We start from the raw sequence: 26,604 nt of genomic DNA on the forward strand, positions 1-26,604 counted from the left end.
CCAAGACACCTTAGCCAAGACATCTTAGCCAAGACACCTTAGCCACGACACATTAGCCAAGACACCTTAGCCAAGACACATTAGCCAAGACACATTAGCCAAGACACCTTAGCCAAGACACCTTAGCCAAGACACATTAGCCAAGACACATTAGCCAAGACACCTTAGCCAAGACACCTTAGCCGAGACACCTTTGCCAAGACACCTTAGCCAAGACACCTTAGCCAAGACACATTAGCCAAGACACATTAGCCAAGACACATTAGCCAAGACACATTAGCCAAGACACATTAGCCAAGACACCTTAGCCAAGACACATTAGCCAAGACACATTAGCCAAGACACATTAGCCAAGACACATTAGCTAAGACACCTTAGCCAAGACACCTTAGCCAAGACATCTTAGCCAAGACACCTTAGCCACGACACATTAGCCAAGACACATTAGCCAAGACACATTAGCCAAGACACATTAGCCAAGACACATTAGCCAAGACACCTTAGCCAAGACACCTTAGCCAAGACACATTAGCCAAGACACATTAGCCAAGACACCTTAGCCGAGACACATTAGCCAAGACACCTTAGCCAAGACACCTTAGCCAAGACACCTTAGCCAAGACACATTAGCCAAGACACATTAGCCAAGACACATTAGCCAAGACACATTAGCCAAGACACCTTAGCCAAGACACATTAGCCAAGACACATTAGCCAAGACACATTAGCCAAGACACATTAGCCAAGACACATTAGCCAAGACACATTAGCTAAGACACCTTAGCCAAGACACCTTAGCCAAGACACCTTAGCCAAGACATCTTAGCCAAGACACCTTAGCCACGACACATTAGCCAAGACACCTTAGCCTAGACACATTAGCCAAGACACATTAGCCAAGACACATTAGCCAAGACACATTAGCCAAGACACCTTAGCCAAGACACCTTAGCCAAGACACATTAGCCAAGACACATTAGCCAAGACACATTAGCCGAGACACCTTAGCCGAGACACATTAGCCAAGACACCTTAGCCAAGACACCTTAGCCAAGACACATTAGCCAAGACACATTAGCCAAGACACATTAGCCAAGACACATTAGCCAAGACACATTAGCCAAGACACATTAGCCAAGACACATTAGCTAAGACACCTTAGCCAAGACACCTTAGCCAAGACACCTTAGCCAAGACATCTTAGCCAAGACACCTTAGCCATGACACATTAGCCAAGACACCTTAGCCAAGACACATTAGCCAAGACACATTAGCCAAGACACCTTAGCCAAGACACCTTAGCCAAGACACATTAGCCAAGACACATTAGCCAAGACACCTTAGCCAAGACACCTTAGCCAAGACACCTTAGCCAAGACACCTTAGCCAAGACACCTTAGCCAAGACACATTAGCCAAGACACATTAGCCAAGACACATTAGCCAAGACACATTAGCCAAGACACCTTAGCCAAGACACCTTAGCCAAGACACCTTAGCCATGACACCTTAGCCAAGACACCTTAGCCAAGACACCTTAGCCAAGACACCTTAGCCAAGACACCTTAGCCAAGACACATTAGCCAAGACACATTAGCCAAGACACCTTAGCCAAGACACATTAGCCAAGACACCTTAGCCAAGACACATTAGCCAAGACACCTTAGCCAAGACACCTTAGCCAAGACACATTAGCCAAGACACATTAGCCAAGACACATTAGCCAAGACACATTAGCCAAGACACATTAGCTAAGACACCTTAGCCAAGACACCTTAGCCAAGACACCTTAGCCAAGACATCTTAGCCAAGACACCTTAGCCACGACACATTAGCCAAGACACCTTAGCCAAGACACCTTAGCCAAGACACATTAGCCAAGACACATTAGCCAAGACACATTAGCCAAGACACCTTAGCCAAGACACCTTAGCCAAGACACATTAGCCAAGACACATTAGCCAAGACACCTTAGCCAAGACACCTTAGCCGAGACACATTAGCCAAGACACCTTAGCCAAGACACCTTAGCCAAGACACATTAGCCAAGACACATTAGCCAAGACACATTAGCCAAGACACATTAGCCAAGACACATTAGCCAAGACACCTTAGCCAAGACACCTTAGCCAAGACACCTTAGCCATGACACCTTAGCCAAGACACCTTAGCCAAGACACCTTAGCCAAGACACCTTATCCAAGACACCTTAGCCAAGACACATTAGCCAAGACACATTAGCCACGACACCTTAGCCAAGACACCTTAGCCAAGACACATTAGCCAAGACACCTTAGCCAAGACACATTAGCCAAGACACCTTAGCCAAGACACCTTAGCCGAGACACATTAGCCAAGACACATTAGCCAAGACACATTAGCCAAGACACATTAGCCAAGACACATTAGCCAAGACACCTTAGCCAAGACACCTTAGCCAAGACACATTAGCCAAGACACATTAGCCGAGACATTTTAGCCAAGACACCTTAGCCAAGACACATTAGCCAAGACACCTTAGCCAAGACACATTAGCCAAGACACATTAGCCAAGACACATTAGCCAAGACACATTAGCCAAGACACATTAGCCAAGACACATTAGCCAAGACACATTAGCTAAGACACCTTAGCCAAGACACCTTAGCCAAGACACCTTAGCCAAGACATCTTAGCCAAGACACCTTAGCCACGACACATTAGCCAAGACACCTTAGCCAAGACACATTAGCCAAGACACATTAGCCAAGACACATTAGCCAAGACACATTAGCCAAGACACCTTAGCCAAGACACCTTAGCCAAGACACATTAGCCAAGACACATTAGCCAAGACACCTTAGCCAAGACACATTAGCCGAGACACATTAGCCAAGACACATTAGCCAAGACACCTTAGCCACGACACCTTAGCCATGACACATTAGCCAAGACACCTTAGCCAAGACACATTAGCCAAGACACCTTAGCCAAGACACATTAGCCAAGACACATTAGCCAAGACACATTAGCCAAGACACCTTAGCCAAGACACCTTAGCCAAGACACAATAGCCAAGACACATTAGCCAAGACACATTAGCCAAGACACCTTAGCCAAGACACATTAGCCAAGACACCTTAGCCAAGACACATTAGCCAAGACACATTAGCCAAGACACCTTAGCCAAGACACCTTAGCCAAGACACAATAGCCAAGCCACATTAGCCAAGACACATTAGCCAAGACACCTTAGCCAAGACACATTAGCCAAGACACCTTAGCCAAGACACATTAGCCAAGACACATTAGTCAAGACACATTAGCCAAGACACATTAGCCAAGACAAATTAGCCAAGACACTTTAGCCAAGACACATTAGCCAAGACACCTTAGCCAAGACACCTTAGCCAAGACACCTTAGCCAAGACACAATAGCCAAGACACCTTAGGCAAGACACCTTAGCCAAGACACATTAGCCAAGACACCTTAGCCAAGACACATTAGCCAAGACACCTTAGCCAAGACACCTTAGCCAAGACACCTTAGCCAAGACACCTTAGCCAAGACACATTAGCCAAGACACATTTGCCAAGACACCTTAGCCAAGACACATTAGCCAAGACACATTAGCCAAGACACCTTAGCCAAGACACCTTAGCCAAGACACAATAGCCAAGACACATTAGCCAAGACACATTAGCCAAGACACCTTAGCCAAGACACATTAGCCAAGACACCTTAGCCAAGACACATTAGCCAAGACACATTAGCCAAGACACATTAGCCAAGACACATTAGCCAAGACACTTTAGCCAAGACACATTAGCCAAGACACCTTAGCCAAGACACCTTAACCAAGACACCTTAGCCAAGACACAATAGCCAAGACACCTTAGCCAAGACACCTTAGCCAAGACACATTAGCCAAGACACCTTAGCCAAGACACATTAGCCAAGACACCTTAGCCAAGACACCTTAGCCAAGACACCTTAGCGAAGACAACTAAGCCAAGACACATTAGCCAAGACACATTAGCCAAGACACCTTAGCCAAGACACATTAGCCAAGACACCTTAGCCAAGACACATTAGCCAAGACACATTAGCCAAGACACATTAGCCAAGACACATTAGCCAAGACACCTTAGCCAAGACACATTAGCCAAGACACCTTAGCCAAGACACATTAGCCAAGACACATTAGCCAAGACACATTAGCCAAGACCCAGTCATGCAAAAGCGAGTTCATGCGGTCGAGTTTCTTTTGTTCTCATGGTCCCTAACGGGTCTGTTCGGAATCCACCGCGGAGTCCCGGAGGAAGACATTTAGCGACCACACGCACACACTCAAACCGGGTTGGTATATAAACCCCCGCATAGCCACGCCCGCTTCAGTCGCCCGCGAGCGTTCGTAGCGTGTGGATCTACGCCGGATTTTAGCAAAAAAATAAATGAATTTCAGAAAATAAAATCGCCAGGGGGGTTCCTCAAATTCACTCTCTCGTGAGAGCGTGAGAGAATCTTTTTTCCCCATACAACTTCCTTGGAGCTTTTGCTGAAATGATAGAGAACATTGGATTAGAAATTGGTGTAGAAGAAAGTCATGCTTACATTTGCGCCATCCGACCAGTCGTCGAGGGGGTACGTTGTTTACCGTATATAAATGAAGCTGAATGGGAATGGATTTCACTGCACGTATGATGCAAAAAATAATTCTTTCGTGCTTTTAGATATTTTTGGGGGAAAATATTGCATGACAGGTTTGTTTCCTACCATACCAATTTGTTCCGCTAAAAAATATTAGACGCTGTTTGGACCTTTTTAACTACCCTTAAGGTGTGGTTTTATGGAAAATTTCTTTAAACACACAGAAATACGAGGTAGCTGCTACACGTGCTAATTTTTTCCCATGAGCATTCACACAGACGACAGGTACCTAGCACTGTTCGTTGTCGCTACGCGCCTATGCATGCGGAAGGTGTTACTGGTTCTTGTAGGCAGGTAATGAACACAGGATGCTATGTAGGTGCGACTAGGGGAAACCGAATAACTCTGACAAGAATTGAGTCATACCACAAACCATTGCTTGGCCAAGAAATGGTTACCGGCTAAACACCGACTCGCGTACCAGTTATGCGTTCGGGTACATAGGTAAAGAATATGAATGTAACAGGATGCGTCGATTAGGTGTCGAACGATGGGACTACAGGCAGTGAACGATCAATTTAAAAGCTGTTCAGAAGTCCAAAATTTTTCATAACAGTTGTTCATAAGTAGGTCAACACTGTCCTTTACACTTTTATCCAAATCGTATGTTTGAATGAATTTAAAAATTAAATTTGTGACGCTGAAGCAATCCCCGATATATTTTATCAAAATAACATGGTTAATCATTTGTATAAAAATCTATAAATATCTTTGAAAGATGCAAAATGTTATTCTTTACAACTTTGTAGAACATCATTTTTGTCTAGCTCTTCAACTTTTTTAGTTATTCGCTAAAAACCAAAGCCGTTACGGACGGCCGCGAGGAAATAGCTAAAGCAAGGCATAGAATTGTAGCGAAAATACCTCGTTTTTGTCATTGAAATATAATACTATTTTATTTAAATATCTCACGGGAAAATCTTGCAACTATTAGCCCAAAGTGTGGCCAACATATTGTAATCGGTGGTTTGTAAATAAATAATAATTTTAATACAAATAAATGAAGAAAACTGAACGCGCTTGTGCACGCTGCGCTACGACCATCGCGACCAAAACACCGTCCACTGCGAGCGGTCTTGCAGCTTTCCACATGGACTCATTCACCGGCATTAAACATTCACCCACAAGGATCGTGCAAGCGCCCGTACACTGCGAGGGCTAGCGTTGCTTTCCACATGGACGCCGTGAGGATCCCACATGGATTCCGACAGGATTCCACATGGACTCGAAAGCTTCCATATTCATCCGCCAGGATCGTGCATGCGCCCGTACGCTGCGAGCAGTCCCGATGCGTTCCACATGGATTCCACATCGACCCGCGTCACGCCCCTAGGATCGTGCAGGCGCTCGTACGCTGTGTACACACATGGTGTCTTTGAATGTGTTAGTGTGTATCGATGCGCGATCCCAACACGCATTCTCGCTTTAGCAGGATGATCCTTAGTTAGGTAGAGGGAGAAAGGGCTAATTGGGATCGACAGCGTACCGTGTATATGCGTATGTGCACGTTTTTTATCTCACTTCGCCTGTAGGCCAGAACATAGCGGCAATAGTATTTATTAGCAGGCGTGGTTGAATTGCTAATTGGGGACACCTTAGTAAAGACACATTAGCCAAGACACATTAGCCAAGACACATTAGCCAAGACACTTTAGCCAAGACACATTAGCCAAGACACCTTAGCCAAGACACATTAGCCAAGACACCTTAGCCAAGACACATTAGCCAAGACACATTAGCCAAGACACATTAGCCAAGACACATTAGCCAAGACACATTAGCCAAGACACCTTAGCCAAGACACAATAGACAAGACACATTAGCCAAGACACCTTAGCCAAGACACATTAGCCAAGACACATTAGCCAAGACACATTAGCCAAGACACCTTATCGAAGACACCTTAGCCAAGACACATTAGCCAAGACACCTAAGCCAAGACACTTTAGCCAAGACACATTAGCCAAGACACCTTAGCCAAGACACCTTAGCCAAGACACCTTAGCCAAGACACCTTAGCCAAGACACCTTAGCCAAGACACAATAGCCAAGACACCTTAGCCAAGACACCTTAGCCAAGACACATTTGCCAAGACACCTTAGCCAAGACACATTAGCCAAGACACATTAGCCAAGACACCTTAGCCAAGACACCTTAGCCAAGACACAATAGCCAAGACACATTAGCCAAGACACATTAGCCAAGACACCTTAGCCAAGACACATTAGCCAAGACACCTTAGCCAAGACACCTTAGCCAAGACACATTAGCCAAGACACATTAGCCAAGACACCTTAGCCAAGACACATTTGCCAAGACACCTTAGCCAAGACACATTAGCCAAGACACATTAGCCAAGACACCTTAGCCAAGACACATTAGCCAAGACACATTAGCCAAGACACATTAGCCAAGACACATTAGCCAAGACACCTTAGCCAAGACACCTTAGCCAAGACACCTTAGCCAAGACACATTAGCCAAGACACCTTATCCAAGACACCTTAGCCAAGACACATTAGCCAAGACACAATAGCCAAGACACATTAGCCAAGACACCTTAGCCAAGACACCTTAGCCAAGACACATTAGCCAAGACACCTTAGCCAAGACACCTTAGCCAAGACACCTTAGCCAAGACACCTTAGCCAAGACACCTTAGCCAAGACACATTAGCCAAGACACTTTAGCCAAGACACCTTAGCCGAGACACATTAGCCAAGACACCTTAGCCAAGACACCTTAGCCAAGACACCTTAGCCAAGACACCTTAGCCAAGACACCTTAGCCAAGACACTTTAGCCGAGACACATTAGCCAAGACACCTTAGCCAAGACACCTTAGCCACGACACCTTAGCCAGGACACCTTAGCCAAGACACCTTAGCCAAGACACCTTAGCCAAGACACCTTAGCCGAGACACATTAGCCGAGACACATTAGCCAAGACACCTTAGCCAAGACACCTTAGCCAAGACACCTTAGCCAAGACACATTAGCCGAGACACCTTAGCCAAGACACCTTAGCCAAGACACATTAGTCCAGACACATTAGCCAAGACACCTTAGCCAAGACACATTAGCCAAGACACATTAGCCAAGACACCTTAGCCAAGACACATTAGCCAAGACACATTAGCCAAGACACATTAGCCAAGACACCTTAGCCAAGACACCTTAGCCAAGACACATTAGCCAAGACACCTTAGCCAAGACACCTTAGCCAAGACACATTAGCCAAGACACCTTAGCCAAGACACCTTAGCCAAGACACTTTAGCCGAGACACATTAGCCAAGACACTTTAGCCAAGACACATTAGCCAAGACACCATAGCCAAGACAGCTTAGCCAAGACACCTTAGCCAAGACACCTTAGCCGAGACACATTAGCCAAGACACCTTAGCCAAGACACCTTAGCCAAGACACCTTAGCCAAGACACCTTAGCCAAGACACCTTAGCCAAGACACCTTAGCCAAGACACCTTAGCCAAGACACATTAGCCAAGACACTTTAGCCAAGACACCTTAGCCGAGACACATTAGCCAAGACACCTTAGCCAAGACACTTTAGCCAAGACACATTAGCCAAGACACTTTAGCCAAGACACATTAGCCAAGACACCTTAGCCAAGACAGCTTAGCCAAGACACCTTAGCCAAGACACCTTAGCCGAGACACATTAGCCAAGACACCTTAGCCAAGACACCTTAGCCAAGACACCTTAGCCAAGACACCTTAGCCAAGACACCTTAGCCAAGACACCTTAGCCAAGACACCTTAGCCAAGACACCTTAGCCAAGACACATTAGCCAAGACACTTTAGCCAAGACACCTTAGCCGAGACACAATAGCCAAGACACCTTAGCCAAGACACTTTAGCCAAGACACATTAGCCAAGACACCTTAGCCAAGACACATTTGCCAAGACACATTAGCCAAGACACCTTAGCCAAGACACCTTAGCCAAGACACATTAGCCGAGACACATTAGCCAAGACACCTTAGCCAAGACACATTAGCCAAGACACCTTAGCCGAGACACATTAGCCAAGACACCTAAGCCAAGACACTTTAGCCAAGACACATTAGCCAAGACACCTTAGCCAAGACACCTTAGCCAAGACACATTAGCCAAGACACATTAGCCAAGACACATTAGCCAAGACACCTTAGCCAAGACACCTTAGCCAAGACACCTTAGCCAAGACACCTTAGCCAAGACACATTAGCCAAGACACATTAGCCAAGACACATTAGCCAAGACACCTTAGCCAAGACACCTTAGCCAAGACACCTTAGCACTTTAGCCGAGACACCGACACTTTAGCCGAGACACATTAGCCAAGACACCTTAGAAAAGACACCTTAGCCAAGACACATTAGCCAAGACACATTAGCCAAGACACCTTAGCCAAGACACATTAGCCAAGACACTTTAGCCGAGACACATTAGCCAAGACACCTTAGCCAAGACACCTTAGCCAAGACACCTTAGCCAAGACACAATAGCCAAGACACCTTAGCCGAGACACATTAGCCAAGACACCTTAGCCAAGACACATCAGCCAAGACACCTTAGCAAAGACACCTTAGCCAAGACACCTTAGCCAAGACACATTAGCCAAGACACCTTAGCCAAGACACATTAGCCAAGACACCTTAGCCAAGACACCTTAGCCAAGACACATTAGCCAAGACACATTAGCCAAGACACTTTAGCCAAGACACCTTAGCCAAGACACATTAGCCAAGACACTTTAGCCGAGACACATTAGCCAAGACACCTTAGCCAAGACACCTTAGCCAAGACACCTTAGCCAAGACACCTTAGCCAAGACACCTTAGCCGAGACACATTAGCCAAGACACCTTAGCCAAGACACCTTAGCCAAGACACCTTAGCCAAGACACCTTAGCCAAGACACCTCAGCCAAGACACCTTAGCCAAGACACCTTAGCCAAGACACCTTAGCCAAGACACATTAGCCAAGACACCTTAGCCAAGACACCTTAGCCAAGACACATTAGCCAAGACACATTAGCCAAGACACCTTAGCCAAGACACCTTAGCCAAGACACATTGGCCAAGACACCTTAGCCAAGACACATTAGCCAAGACACCTTAGCCAAGACACCTTAGCCGAGACACATTAGCCAAGACACATTAGCCAAGACACATTAGCCAAGACACATTAGCCAAGACACCTTAGCCGAGACACACTAGCCAAGACACCTTAGCCAAGACACCTTAGCCAAGACACCTTAGCCAAGACTTTTTAGCCAAGACACATTAGCCAAGACACCTTAGCCAAGACACCTTAGCCAAGACACCTTAGCCGAGACACATTAGCCAAGACACCTTAGCCAAGACACCTTAGCCAAGACACATAAGCCAAGACACCTTAGCCAAGACACCTTAGCCAAGACACATTAGCCAAGACACATTAGCCAAGACACTTTAGCCGAGACACTTTAGCCAAGACACCTTAGCCAAGACACCTTAGCCAAGACACCTTAGCCAAGACACATTAGCCAAGACACATTAGCCAAGACACCTTAGCCAAGACACCTTAGCCAAGACACCTTAGCCAAGACACCTTAGCCAAGACACCTTAGCCAAGACACCTTAGCCAAGACACCTTAGCCAAGACACAATAGCCAAGACACCTTAGCCAAGACACATTAGCCAAGACACCTTAGCCAAGACACCTTAGACGAGACACCTTAGACGAGACACATTAGCCAAGACACATTAGCCAAGACACCTTAGCCAAGACACCTTAGCCAAGACACCTTAGCCAAGACACATTAGCCAAGACACCTTAGCCAAGACACCTTAGCCAAGACACCTTAGCCAAGACACCTTAGCCAAGACACATTAGCCAAGACACCTTAGCCGAGACACATTAGCCAAGACACATTAGCCTAGACACCTTAGCCAAGACACCTTAGCCAAGACACCTTAGCCAAGACACATTAGCCAAGACACATTAGCCAAGACACCTTAGCCAAGACACATTAGCCAAGACACCTTAGCCGAGACACCTTAGCCAAGACACCTTAGCCAAGACACATTAGCCAAGACACATTAGCCAAGACACCTTAGCCAAGACACCTTAGCCAAGACACCTTAGCCAAGACACACATTAGCCAAGACACCTTAGCCAAGACACCTTAGCCAAGACACATTAGCCAAGACACATTAGCCAAGACACCTTAGCCAAGACACATTAGCCAAGACACCTTAGCCAAGACACATTAGCCAAGACACATTAGCCAAGACACCTTAGCCAAGACACCTTAGCCGAGACACCTTAGCCAAGACACCTTAGCCAAGACACTTTAGCCGAGACACATAAGCCGAGACACATTAGCCAAGACACCTTAGCCAAGACACCTTAGCCAAGACACATTAGCCAAGACACATTAGCCAAGACATCTTAGCCAAGACACCTTAGCCAAGACACTTTAGCCGAGACACATTAGCCAAGACACCTTAGCCAAGACACCTTAGCCAAGACACATTAGCCAAGACACCTTAGCCAAGACACATTAGCCAAGACACATTAGCCAAGACACCTTAGCCAAGACACATTAGCCAAGACACCTTAGCCAAGACACATTAGCCAAGACACACCTTAGCCGAGACACCTTAGCCAAGACACATTAGCCAAGACACCTTAGCCAAAACACATTAGCCAAGACACCTTAGCTAAGACACCTTAGCCAAGACACATTAGCCGAGGCACCTTAGCCAAGACACCTTAGCCAAGACACCTTAGCCGAGACACATTAGCCAAGACACCTTAGCCAAGACACCTTAGCCGAGACACATTAGCCAAGACACCTTAGCCAAGACACATTAGCCAAGACACCTTAGCCAAGACACCTTAGCCAAGACACCTTAGCCAAGACACCTTAGCCAAAACACATTAGCCAAGACACCTTAGCTAAGACACCTTAGCCAAGACACATTAGCCGAGACACCTTAGCCAAGACACATTAGCCAAGACACCTTAGCCAAGACACCTTAGCCAAGACACCTTAGCCAAGACACCTTAGCCAAGACACCTTAGCCAAGACACCTTAGCCGAGACACATTAGCCAAGACACCTTAGCCAAGACACATTAGCCAAGACACCTTAGCCAAGACACCTTAGCCAAGACACCTTAGCCAAGACACCTTAGCCAAGACACCTTAGCCAAGACACATTAGCCAAGACACATTAGCCAAGACACCTTAGCCGAGACACATTAGCCAAGACACCTTAGCCAAGACACCTTAGCCAAGACACCTTAGCCAAGACACCTTAGCCAAGACACTTTAGCCGAGACACATTAGCCAAGACACCTTAGCCAAGACACTTTAGCCAAGACACATTAGCCAAGACACCTTAGCCAAGACACATTAGCCAAGACACCTTAGCCGAGACACATTAGCCAAGACACCTTAGCCAAGACACCTTAGCCAAGACACCTTAGCCAAGACACATAAGCCAAGACACCTTAGCCAAAACACATTAGCCAAGACACCTTAGCTAAGACACCTTAGCCAAGACACATTAGCCAAGACACCTTAGCCAAGACACATTAGCCAAGACACCTTAGCCAAGAGACCTTAGCCAAGACACTTTAGCCAAGACACATTAGCCGAGACACATTAGCCGAGACACCTTAGCCAAGACACCTTAGCCAAGACACCTTAGCCGAGACACATTAGCCAAGACACCTTAGCCAAGACACATTAGCCGAGACACATTAGCCAAGACACATTAGCCAAGACACCTTAGCCACGACACCTTAGCCATGACACCTTAGCCAAGACACCTTAGCCAAGACACAATAGCCAAGACACATTAGCCAAGACACATTAGCCAAGACACCTTAGCCAAGACACATTAGCCAAGACACCTTAGCCAAGACACATTAGCCAAGACACATTAGCCAAGACACATTAGCCAAGACACATTAGCCAAGACACCTTAGCCAAGACACATTAGCCAAGACACCTTAGCCAAGACACATTAGCCAAGACACACCTTAGCCGAGACACCTTAGCCAAGACACCTTAGCTAAGACACCTTAGCCAAGACACATTAGCCGAGACACCTTAGCCAAGACACATTAGCCAAGACACCTTAGCCAAGACACATTAGCCAAGACACATTAGCCAAGACACATTAGCCAAGACACCTTAGCCAAGACACCTTAGCCAAGACACAATAGCCAAGACACATTAGCCAAGACACATTAGCCAAGACACCTTAGCCAAGACACATTAGCCAAGACACCTTAGCCAAGACACATTAGCCAAGACACATTAGCCAAGACACCTTAGCCAAGACACCTTAGCCAAGACACAATAGCCAAGACACATTAGCCAAGACACATTAGCCAAGACACCTTAGCCAAGACACATTAGCCAAGACACCTTAGCCAAGACACATTAGCCAAGACACATTAGTCAAGACACATTAGCCAAGACACATTAGCCAAGACAAATTAGCCAAGACACTTTAGCCAAGACACATTAGCCAAGACACCTTAGCCAAGACACCTTAGCCAAGACACCTTAGCCAAGACACAATAGCCAAGACACCTTAGGCAAGACACCTTAGCCAAGACACATTAGCCAAGACACCTTAGCCAAGACACATTAGCCAAGACACCTTAGCCAAGACACCTTAGCCAAGACACCTTAGCCAAGACACCTTAGCCAAGACACATTAGCCAAGACACATTTGCCAAGACACCTTAGCCAAGACACATTAGCCAAGACACATTAGCCAAGACACCTTAGCCGAGACACATTAGCCAAGACACCTTAGCCAAGACACCTTAGCCAAGACACATTAGCCAAGACACATTAGCCAAGACACCTTAGCCAAGACACATTAGCCGAGACACCTTAGCCAAGACACCTTAGCCAAGACACCTTAGCCAAGACACATTAGCCGAGACACATTAGCCAAGACACATTAGCCAAGACACATTAGCCAAGACACCTTAGCCAAGACACATTAGCCAAGACACCTTAGCCAAGACACATTAGCCAAGACACCTTAGCCAAGACACCTTAGCCAAGACACATAAGCCAAGACACCTTAGCCAAAACACATTAGCCAAGACACCTTAGCTAAGACACCTTAGCCAAGACACATTAGCCAAGACACCTTAGCCAAGACACATTAGCCAAGACACCTTAGCCAAGAGACCTTAGCCAAGACACTTTAGCCAAGACACATTAGCCGAGACACATTAGCCGAGACACCTTAGCCAAGACACCTTAGCCAAGACACCTTAGCCGAGACACATTAGCCAAGACACCTTAGCCAAGACACATTAGCCGAGACACATTAGCCAAGACACATTAGCCAAGACACCTTAGCCACGACACCTTAGCCATGACACCTTAGCCAAGACACCTTAGCCAAGACACAATAGCCAAGACACATTAGCCAAGACACATTAGCCAAGACACCTTAGCCAAGACACATTAGCCAAGACACCTTAGCCAAGACACATTAGCCAAGACACATTAGCCAAGACACATTAGCCAAGACACATTAGCCAAGACACCTTAGCCAAGACACATTAGCCAAGACACCTTAGCCAAGACACATTAGCCAAGACACACCTTAGCCGAGACACCTTAGCCAAGACACCTTAGCTAAGACACCTTAGCCAAGACACATTAGCCGAGACACCTTAGCCAAGACACATTAGCCAAGACACCTTAGCCAAGACACATTAGCCAAGACACATTAGCCAAGACACATTAGCCAAGACACCTTAGCCAAGACACCTTAGCCAAGACACAATAGCCAAGACACATTAGCCAAGACACATTAGCCAAGACACCTTAGCCAAGACACATTAGCCAAGACACCTTAGCCAAGACACATTAGCCAAGACACATTAGCCAAGACACCTTAGCCAAGACACATTAGCCAAGACACAATAGCCAAGACACATTAGCCAAGACACATTAGCCAAGACACCTTAGCCAAGACACATTAGCCAAGACACCTTAGCCAAGACACATTAGCCAAGACACATTAGTCAAGACACATTAGCCAAGACACATTAGCCAAGACAAATTAGCCAAGACACTTTAGCCAAGACACATTAGCCAAGACACCTTAGCCAAGACACCTTAGCCAAGACACCTTAGCCAAGACACAATAGCCAAGACACCTTAGGCAAGACACCTTAGCCAAGACACATTAGCCAAGACACCTTAGCCAAGACACATTAGCCAAGACACCTTAGCCAAGACACCTTAGCCAAGACACCTTAGCCAAGACACCTTAGCCAAGACACATTAGCCAAGACACATTTGCCAAGACACCTTAGCCAAGACACATTAGCCAAGACACATTAGCCAAGACACCTTAGCCAAGACACCTTAGCCAAGACACAATAGCCAAGACACATTAGCCAAGACACATTAGCCAAGACACCTTAGCCAAGACACATTAGCCAAGACACCTTAGCCAAGACACATTAGCCAAGACACATTAGCCAAGACACATTAGCCAAGACACATTAGCCAAGACACTTTAGCCAAGACACATTAGCCAAGACACCTTAGCCAAGACACCTTAACCAAGACACCTTAGCCAAGACACAATAGCCAAGACACCTTAGCCAAGACACCTTAGCCAAGACACATTAGCCAAGACACCTTAGCCAAGACACATTAGCCAAGACACCTTAGCCAAGACACCTTAGCCAAGACACCTTAGCGAAGACAACTAAGCCAAGACACATTAGCCAAGACACATTAGCCAAGACACCTTAGCCAAGACACATTAGCCAAGACACCTTAGCCAAGACACATTAGCCAAGACACATTAGCCAAGACACATTAGCCAAGACACATTAGCCAAGACACCTTAGCCAAGACACATTAGCCAAGACACCTTAGCCAAGACACATTAGCCAAGACACATTAGCCAAGACACATTAGCCAAGACCCAGTCATGCAAAAGCGAGTTCATGCGGTCGAGTTTCTTTTGTTCTCATGGTCCCTAACGGGTCTGTTCGGAATCCACCGCGGAGTCCCGGAGGAAGACATTTAGCGACCACACGCACACACTCAAACCGGGTTGGTATATAAACCCCCGCATAGCCACGCCCGCTTCAGTCGCCCGCGAGCGTTCGTAGCGTGTGGATCTACGCCGGATTTTAGCAAAAAAATAAATGAATTTCAGAAAATAAAATCGCCAGGGGGGTTCCTCAAATTCACTCTCTCGTGAGAGCGTGAGAGAATCTTTTTTCCCCATACAACTTCCTTGGAGCTTTTGCTGAAATGATAGAGAACATTGGATTAGAAATTGGTGTAGAAGAAAGTCATGCTTACATTTGCGCCATCCGACCAGTCGTCGAGGGGGTACGTTGTTTACCGTATATAAATGAAGCTGAATGGGAATGGATTTCACTGCACGTATGATGCAAAAAATAATTCTTTCGTGCTTTTAGATATTTTTGGGGGAAAATATTGCATGACAGGTTTGTTTCCTACCATACCAATTTGTTCCGCTAAAAAATATTAGACGCTGTTTGGACCTTTTTAACTACCCTTAAGGTGTGGTTTTATGGAAAATTTCTTTAAACACACAGAAATACGAGGTAGCTGCTACACGTGCTAATTTTTTCCCATGAGCATTCACACAGACGACAGGTACCTAGCACTGTTCGTTGTCGCTACGCGCCTATGCATGCGGAAGGTGTTACTGGTTCTTGTAGGCAGGTAATGAACACAGGATGCTATGTAGGTGCGACTAGGGGAAACCGAATAACTCTGACAAGAATTGAGTCATACCACAAACCATTGCTTGGCCAAGAAATGGTTACCGGCTAAACACCGACTCGCGTACCAGTTATGCGTTCGGGTACATAGGTAAAGAATATGAATGTAACAGGATGCGTCGATTAGGTGTCGAACGATGGGACTACAGGCAGTGAACGATCAATTTAAAAGCTGTTCAGAAGTCCAAAATTTTTCATAACAGTTGTTCATAAGTAGGTCAACACTGTCCTTTACACTTTTATCCAAATCGTATGTTTGAATGAATTTAAAAATTAAATTTGTGACGCTGAAGCAATCCCCGATATATTTTATCAAAATAACATGGTTAATCATTTGTATAAAAATCTATAAATATCTTTGAAAGATGCAAAATGTTATTCTTTACAACTTTGTAGAACATCATTTTTGTCTAGCTCTTCAACTTTTTTAGTTATTCGCTAAAAACCAAAGCCGTTACGGACGGCCGCGAGGAAATAGCTAAAGCAAGGCATAGAATTGTAGCGAAAATACCTCGTTTTTGTCATTGAAATATAATACTATTTTATTTAAATATCTCACGGGAAAATCTTGCAACTATTAGCCCAAAGTGTGGCCAACATATTGTAATCGGTGGTTTGTAAATAAATAATAATTTTAATACAAATAAATGAAGAAAACTGAACGCGCTTGTGCACGCTGCGCTACGACCATCGCGACCAAAACACCGTCCACTGCGAGCGGTCTTGCAGCTTTCCACATGGACTCATTCACCGGCATTAAACATTCACCCACAAGGATCGTGCAAGCGCCCGTACACTGCGAGGGCTAGCGTTGCTTTCCACATGGACGCCGTGAGGATCCCACATGGATTCCGACAGGATTCCACATGGACTCGAAAGCTTCCATATTCATCCGCCAGGATCGTGCATGCGCCCGTACGCTGCGAGCAGTCCCGATGCGTTCCACATGGATTCCACATCGACCCGCGTCACGCCCCTAGGATCGTGCAGGCGCTCGTACGCTGTGTACACACATGGTGTCTTTGAATGTGTTAGTGTGTATCGATGCGCGATCCCAACACGCATTCTCGCTTTAGCAGGATGATCCTTAGTTAGGTAGAGGGAGAAAGGGCTAATTGGGATCGACAGCGTACCGTGTATATGCGTATGTGCACGTTTTTTATCTCACTTCGCCTGTAGGCCAGAACATAGCGGCAATAGTATTTATTAGCAGGCGTGGTTGAATTGCTAATTGGGGACACCTTAGCCAAGACACATTAGCCAAGACACATTAGCCAAGACACATTAGCCAAGACACTTTAGCCAAGACACATTAGCCAAGACACCTTAGCCAAGACACATTAGCCAAGACACCTTAGCCAAGACACATTAGCCAAGACACATTAGCCAAGACACATTAGCCAAGACACATTAGCCAAGACACATTAGCCAAGACACATTAGCCAAGACACCTTAGCCAAGACACAATAGACAAGACACATTAGCCAAGACACCTTAGCCAAGACACATTAGCCAAGACACATTAGCCAAGACACATTAGCCAAGACACCTTATCGAAGACACCTTAGCCAAGACACATTAGCCAAGACACCTAAGCCAAGACACTTTAGCCAAGACACATTAGCCAAGACACCTTAGCCAAGACACCTTAGCCAAGACACCTTAGCCAAGACACCTTAGCCAAGACACCTTAGCCAAGACACAATAGCCAAGACACCTTAGCCAAGACACCTTAGCCAAGACACATTTGCCAAGACACCTTAGCCAAGACACATTAGCCAAGACACATTAGCCAAGACACCTTAGCCAAGACACCTTAGCCAAGACACAATAGCCAAGACACATTAGCCAAGACACATTAGCCAAGACACCTTAGCCAAGACACATTAGCCAAGACACCTTAGCCAAGACACCTTAGCCAAGACACCTTAGCCAAGACACCTTAGCCAAGACACATTAGCCAAGACACCTTAGCCAAGACACATTAGCCAAGACACCTTAGCCAAGACACCTTAGCCAAGACATCTTAGCCAAGACACCTTAGCCAAGACACCTTAGCCAAGACACCTTAGCCAAGACATCTTAGCCAAGACACCTTAGCCAAGACACATTAGCCAAGACACCTTAGCCAAGAAACTTTAGCCAAGACACATTAGCCAAGACACCTTATCCAAGACACCTTAGCCAAGACACATTAGCCAAGACACAATAGCCAAGACACATTAGCCAAGACACCTTAGCCAAGACACCTTAGCCAAGACACATTAACCAAGACACCTTAGCCAAGACACCTTAGCCAAGACACATTAACCAAGACACCTTAGCCAAGACACATTAGCCAAGACACCTTAGCCAAGACACATTAGCCAAGACACCTTAGCCAAGACACATTAGCCAAGACACATTAGCCAAGACACATTAGCCAAGACACATTAGCCAAGACACATTAGCCAAGACACCTTAGCCAAGACACATTAGTCAAGACACATTAGCCAAGACACATTAGCCAAGACACCTTAGCCAAGACACCTTAGCCAAGACACATTTGCCAAGACACCTTAGCCAAGACACATTAGCCAAGACACATTAGCCAAGACACCTTAGCCAAGACACCTTAGCCAAGACACATTAGCCAAGACACATTAGCCAAGACACCTTAGCCAAGACACATTAGCCAAGACACCTTAGCCAAGACACCTTAGCCAAGACACATTAGCCAAGACACCTTAGCCAAGACACATTAGCCAAGACACCTTAGCCAAGACACATTAGCCAAGACACATTAGCCAAGACACATTAGCCAAGACACATTAGCCAAGACACATTAGCCAAGACACATTAGTCAAGACACCTTAGCCAAGACACAATAGCCAAGACACATTAGCCAAGACACCTTAGCCAAGACACATTAGTCAAGACACATTAGCCAAGACACATTAGCCAAGACACCTTAGCCAAGACACCTTAGCCAAGACACATTTGCCAAGACACCTTAGCCAAGACACATTAGCCAAGACACATTAGCCAAGACACCTTAGCCAAGACACCTTAGCCAAGACACATTAGCCAAGACACATTAGCCAAGACACCTTAGCCAAGACACATTAGCCAAGACACCTTAGCCAAGACACCTTAGCCAAGACACCTTAGCCAAGACACCTTAGCCATGACACCTTAGCCAAGACACCTTAGCCAAGACACCTTAACCAAGACACCTTAGCCAAGACACATTAGCCAAGACACATTAGCCAAGACACATTAGCCAAGACACATTAGCCAAGACACATTAGTCAAGACACCTTAGCCAAGACACAATAGCCAAGACACATTAGCCAAGACACCTTAGCCAAGACACCTTAGCCAAGACACATTAGCCAAGACACATTAGTCAAGACACATTAGCCAAGACACAATAGCCAAGACACATTAGCCAAGACACCTTAGCCAAGACACATTAGTCAAGACACATTAGCCAAGACACATTAGCCAAGACACCTTAGCCAAGACACCTTAGCCAAGACACATTTGCCAAGACACCTTAGCCAAGACACATTAGCCAAGACACATTAGCCAAGACACCTTAGCCAAGACACCTTAGCCAAGACACATTAGCCAAGACACATTAGCCAAGACACATTAGCCAAGACACATTAGCCAAGACACATTAGCCAAGACACCTTAGCCAAGACACATTAGCCAAGACACCTTAGCCAAGACACCTTAGCCAAGACACATTAGCCAAGACACCTTAGCCAAGACACATTAGCCAAGACACCTTAGCCAAGACACATTAGCCAAGACACATTAGCCAAGACACATTAGCCAAGACACATTAGCCAAGACACATTAGCCAAGACACATTAGCCAAGACACATTAGCCAAGACACCTTAGCCAAGACACATTAGTCAAGACACATTAGCCAAGACACATTAGCCAAGACACCTTAGCCAAGACACCTTAGCCAAGACACATTTGCCAAGACACCTTAGCCAAGACACATTAGCCAAGACACATTAGCCAAGACACCTTAGCCAAGACACCTTAGCCAAGACACATTAGCCAAGACACATTAGCCAAGACACCTTAGCCAAGACACATTAGCCAAGACACCTTAGCCAAGACACCTTAGCCAAGACACATTAGCCAAGACACCTTAGCCAAGACACATTAGCCAAGACACCTTAGCCAAGACACATTAGCCAAGACACATTAGCCAAGACACATTAGCCAAGACACATTAGCCAAGACACATTAGCCAAGACACATTAGTCAAGACACCTTAGCCAAGACACAATAGCCAAGACACATTAGCCAAGACACCTTAGCCAAGACACCTTAGCCAAGACACATTAGCCAAGACACATTAGCCAAGACACATTAGCCAAGACCCAGTCATGCAAAAGCGAGTTCATGCGGTCGAGTTTCTTTTGTTCTCATGGTCCCTAACGGGTCTGTTCGGAATCCACCGCGGAGTCCCGGAGGAAGACATTTAGCGACCACACGCACACACTCAAACCGGGTTGGTATATAAACCCCCGCATAGCCACGCCCGCTTCAGTCGCCCGCGAGCGTTCGTAGCGTGTGGATCTACGCCGGATTTTAGCAAAAAAATAAATGAATTTCAGAAAATAAAATCGCCAGGGGGGTTCCTCAAATTCACTCTCTCGTGAGAGCGTGAGAGAATCTTTTTTCCCCATACAACTTCCTTGGAGCTTTTGCTGAAATGATAGAGAACATTGGATTAGAAATTGGTGTAGAAGAAAGTCATGCTTACATTTGCGCCATCCGACCAGTCGTCGAGGGGGTACGTTGTTTACCGTATATAAATGAAGCTGAATGGGAATGGATTTCACTGCACGTATGATGCAAAAAATAATTCTTTCGTGCTTTTAGATATTTTTGGGGGAAAATATTGCATGACAGGTTTGTTTCCTACCATACCAATTTGTTCCGCTAAAAAATATTAGACGCTGTTTGGACCTTTTTAACTACCCTTAAGGTGTGGTTTTATGGAAAATTTCTTTAAACACACAGAAATACGAGGTAGCTGCTACACGTGCTAATTTTTTCCCATGAGCATTCACACAGACGACAGGTACCTAGCACTGTTCGTTGTCGCTACGCGCCTATGCATGCGGAAGGTGTTACTGGTTCTTGTAGGCAGGTAATGAACACAGGATGCTATGTAGGTGCGACTAGGGGAAACCGAATAACTCTGACAAGAATTGAGTCATACCACAAACCATTGCTTGGCCAAGAAATGGTTACCGGCTAAACACCGACTCGCGTACCAGTTATGCGTTCGGGTACATAGGTAAAGAATATGAATGTAACAGGATGCGTCGATTAGGTGTCGAACGATGGGACTACAGGCAGTGAACGATCAATTTAAAAGCTGTTCAGAAGTCCAAAATTTTTCATAACAGTTGTTCATAAGTAGGTCAACACTGTCCTTTACACTTTTATCCAAATCGTATGTTTGAATGAATTTAAAAATTAAATTTGTGACGCTGAAGCAATCCCCGATATATTTTATCAAAATAACATGGTTAATCATTTGTATAAAAATCTATAAATATCTTTGAAAGATGCAAAATGTTATTCTTTACAACTTTGTAGAACATCATTTTTGTCTAGCTCTTCAACTTTTTTAGTTATTCGCTAAAAACCAAAGCCGTTACGGACGGCCGCGAGGAAATAGCTAAAGCAAGGCATAGAATTGTAGCGAAAATACCTCGTTTTTGTCATTGAAATATAATACTATTTTATTTAAATATCTCACGGGAAAATCTTGCAACTATTAGCCCAAAGTGTGGCCAACATATTGTAATCGGTGGTTTGTAAATAAATAATAATTTTAATACAAATAAATGAAGAAAACTGAACGCGCTTGTGCACGCTGCGCTACGACCATCGCGACCAAAACACCGTCCACTGCGAGCGGTCTTGCAGCTTTCCACATGGACTCATTCACCGGCATTAAACATTCACCCACAAGGATCGTGCAAGCGCCCGTACACTGCGAGGGCTAGCGTTGCTTTCCACATGGACGCCGTGAGGATCCCACATGGATTCCGACAGGATTCCACATGGACTCGAAAGCTTCCATATTCATCCGCCAGGATCGTGCATGCGCCCGTACGCTGCGAGCAGTCCCGATGCGTTCCACATGGATTCCACATCGACCCGCGTCACGCCCCTAGGATCGTGCAGGCGCTCGTACGCTGTGTACACACATGGTGTCTTTGAATGTGTTAGTGTGTATCGATGCGCGATCCCAACACGCATTCTCGCTTTAGCAGGATGATCCTTAGTTAGGTAGAGGGAGAAAGGGCTAATTGGGATCGACAGCGTACCGTGTATATGCGTATGTGCACGTTTTTTATCTCACTTCGCCTGTAGGCCAGAACATAGCGGCAATAGTATTTATTAGCAGGCGTGGTTGAATTGCTAATTGGGGACACCTTAGCCAAGACACATTAGCCAAGACACATTAGCCAAGACACATTAGCCAAGACACTTTAGCCAAGACACATTAGCCAAGACACCTTAGCCAAGACACATTAGCCAAGACACCTTAGCCAAGACACATTAGCCAAGACACATTAGCCAAGACACATTAGCCAAGACACATTAGCCAAGACACATTAGCCAAGACACATTAGCCAAGACACCTTAGCCAAGACACAATAGCCAAGACACATTAGCCAAGACACATTAGCCAAGACACCTTAGCCAAGACACATTAGCCAAGACACATTAGCCAAGACACCTTAGCCAAGACACCTTAGCCAAGACACCTTAGCCAAGACACATTAGCCAAGACACCTTAGCCAAGACACATTAGCCAAGACACCTTAGCCAAGACACCTTAGCCAAGACATCTTAGCCAAGACACCTTAGCCAAGACACCTTAGCCAAGACACCTTAGCCAAGACATCTTAGCCAAGACACCTTAGCCAAGACACATTAGCCAAGACACCTTAGCCAAGAAACTTTAGCCAAGACACATTAGCCAAGACACCTTATCCAAGACACCTTAGCCAAGACACATTAGCCAAGACACAATAGCCAAGACACATTAGCCAAGACACCTTAGCCAAGACACCTTAGCCAAGACACATTAGCCAAGACACCTTAGCCAAGACACCTTAGCCAAGACACATTAACCAAGACACCTTAGCCAAGACACATTAGCCAAGACACCTTAGCCAAGACACATTAGCCAAGACACCTTAGCCAAGACACATTAGCCAAGACACATTAGCCAAGACACATTAGCCAAGACACATTAGCCAAGACACATTAGCCAAGACACCTTAGCCAAGACACATTAGTCAAGACACATTAGCCAAGACACATTAGCCAAGACACCTTAGCCAAGACACCTTAGCCAAGACACATTTGCCAAGACACCTTAGCCAAGACACATTAGCCAAGACACATTAGCCAAGACACCTTAGCCAAGACACCTTAGCCAAGACACATTAGCCAAGACACATTAGCCAAGACACCTTAGCCAAGACACATTAGCCAAGACACCTTAGCCAAGACACCTTAGCCAAGACACATTAGCCAAGACACCTTAGCCAAGACACATTAGCCAAGACACCTTAGCCAAGACACATTAGCCAAGACACATTAGCCAAGACACATTAGCCAAGACACATTAGCCAAGACACATTAGCCAAGACACATTAGTCAAGACACCTTAGCCAAGACACATAAGCCAAGACACCTTAGCCAAGACACATTAGCCAAGACACCTTAGCCAAGACACATTAGCCAAGACACATTAGCCAAGACACATTAGCCAAGACACATTAGCCAAGACACCTTAGCCGAGACACATTAGCCAAGACACCTTAGCCAAGACACCTTAGCCAAGACACATTAGCCAAGACACATTAGCCAAGACACCTTAGCCAAGACACATTAGCCAAGACACCTTAGCCAAGACACCTTAGCCAAGACACATTAGCCAAGACACCTTAGCCAAGACACATTAGCCAAGACACCTTAGCCAAGACACATTAGCCAAGACACATTAGCCAAGACACATTAGCCAAGACACATTAGCCAAGACACCTTAGCCAAGACACATTAGCCAAGACACCTTAGCCAAGACACATTAGCCAAGACACCTTAGCCAAGACACCTTAGCCAAGACACATTAGCCAAGACACCTTAGCCAAGACACATTAGCCAAGACACCTTAGCCAAGACACATTAGCCAAGACACATTAGCCAAGACACCTTAGCCAAGACACATTAGCCAAGACACCTTAGCCAAGACACATTAGCCAAGACACCTTAGCCAAGACACATTAGCCAAGACACATTAGCCAAGACACATTAGCCAAGACACCTTAGCCAAGACACATTAGCCAAGACACATTAGCCAAGACACCTTAGCCAAGACACATTAGCCAAGACACCTTAGCCAAGACACCTTAGCCAAGACACATTAGCCAAGACACCTTAGCCAAGACACATTAGCCAAGACACCTTAGCCAAGACACATTAGCCAAGACACATTAGCCAAGACACATTAGCCAAGACACATTAGCCAAGACACCTTAGCCAAGACACCTTAGCCAAGACACATTAGCCAAGACACATTAGCCAAGACACCTTAGCCAAGACACCTTAGCCGAGACACATTAGCCAAGACACCTTAGCCAAGACACCTTAGCCAAGACACATTAGCCAAGACACATTAGCCAAGACACATTAGCCAAGACACATTAGCCAAGACACATTAGCCAAGACACCTTAGCCAAGACACATTAGTCAAGACACATTAGCCAAGACACATTAGCCAAGACACCTTAGCCAAGACACCTTAGCCAAGACACCTTAGCCATGACACCTTAGCCAAGACACCTTAGCCAAGACACCTTAACCAAGACACCTTAGCCAAGACACATTAGCCAAGACACCTTAGCCAAGACACATTAGCCAAGACACATTAGCCACGACACCTTAGCCAAGACACATTAGCCAAGACACATTAGCCAAGACACCTTAGCCAAGACACATTAGCCAAGACACCTAAGCCAAGACACCTTAGCCAAGACACATTAGCCAAGACACATTAGCCAATACACATTAGCCAAGACACATTAGCCAAGACACATTAGCCAAGACACATTAGCCAAGACACCTTAGCCAAGACACCTTAGCCAAAACACATTAGCCAAGACACATTAGCCGAGACATTTTAGCCAAGACACATTAGCCAAGACACATTAGCTAAGACACCTTAGCCAAGACACCTTAGCCAAGACACCTTAGCCAAGACATCTTAGCCAAGACACCTTAGCCAAGACACATTAGCCAAGACACCTTAGCCAAGACACATTAGCCAAGACACCTTAGCCAAGAAACTTTAGCCAAGACACATTAGCCAAGACACCTTATCCAAGACACCTTAGCCAAGACACTTTAGCCAAGACACAATAGCCAAGACACATTAGCCAAGACACCTTAGCCAAGACACCTTAGCCAAGACACATTAGCCAAGACACATTAGCCACGACACCTTAGCCAAGACACATTAGCCAAGACACATTAGCCAAGACACCTTAGCCATGACACCTTAGCCAAGACACCTTAGCCAAGACACCTTAGCCAAGACACCTTAGCCAAGACACCTTAGCCAAGACACATTAGCCAAGACACTTTAGCCAAGACACAATAGCCAAGACACATTAGCCAAGACACCTTAGCCAAGACACCTTAGCCAAGACACATTAGCCAAGACACATTAGCCACGACACTTTAGCCAAGACACATTACCCAAGACACATTAGCCAAGACACCTTAGCCATGACACCTTAGCCAAGACACCTTAGCCAAGACACCTTAGCCAAGACACCTTAGCCAAGACACATTAGCCAAGACACATTAGCCAAGACACCTTAGCCAAGACACATTAGCCAAGACACCTTAGCCAAGAAACTTTAGCCAAGACACATTAGCCAAGACACCTTATCCAAGACATCTTAGCCAAGACACCTTAGCCACGACACATTAGCCAAGACACCTTAGCCAAGACACATTAGCCAAGACACCTTAGCCAAGAAACTTTAGCCAA

General features: G+C 45.7%; 1 long non-coding RNA gene across 1 annotated transcript in view; it reads right to left on the reverse strand.

Annotated features, from left to right (window-relative positions):
* Window positions 1-26,604, reverse strand: part of LOC125774470 (uncharacterized) — a 64,470-nt gene that overhangs the window by 23,123 nt on the left and 14,743 nt on the right. Inside the window, exon 7 of the long non-coding RNA XR_007420935.1 lies at window positions 13,430-13,695. This is a non-coding gene — a long non-coding RNA (uncharacterized LOC125774470). The remainder of the gene's footprint in view (window positions 1-13,429; window positions 13,696-26,604) is intronic.

Source organism: Anopheles funestus, unplaced genomic scaffold (genome assembly GCF_943734845.2).
Source record: "Anopheles funestus unplaced genomic scaffold, idAnoFuneDA-416_04 scaffold_10_ctg1, whole genome shotgun sequence".
Taxonomy (NCBI): Eukaryota; Metazoa; Arthropoda; class Insecta; order Diptera; family Culicidae; genus Anopheles; species Anopheles funestus.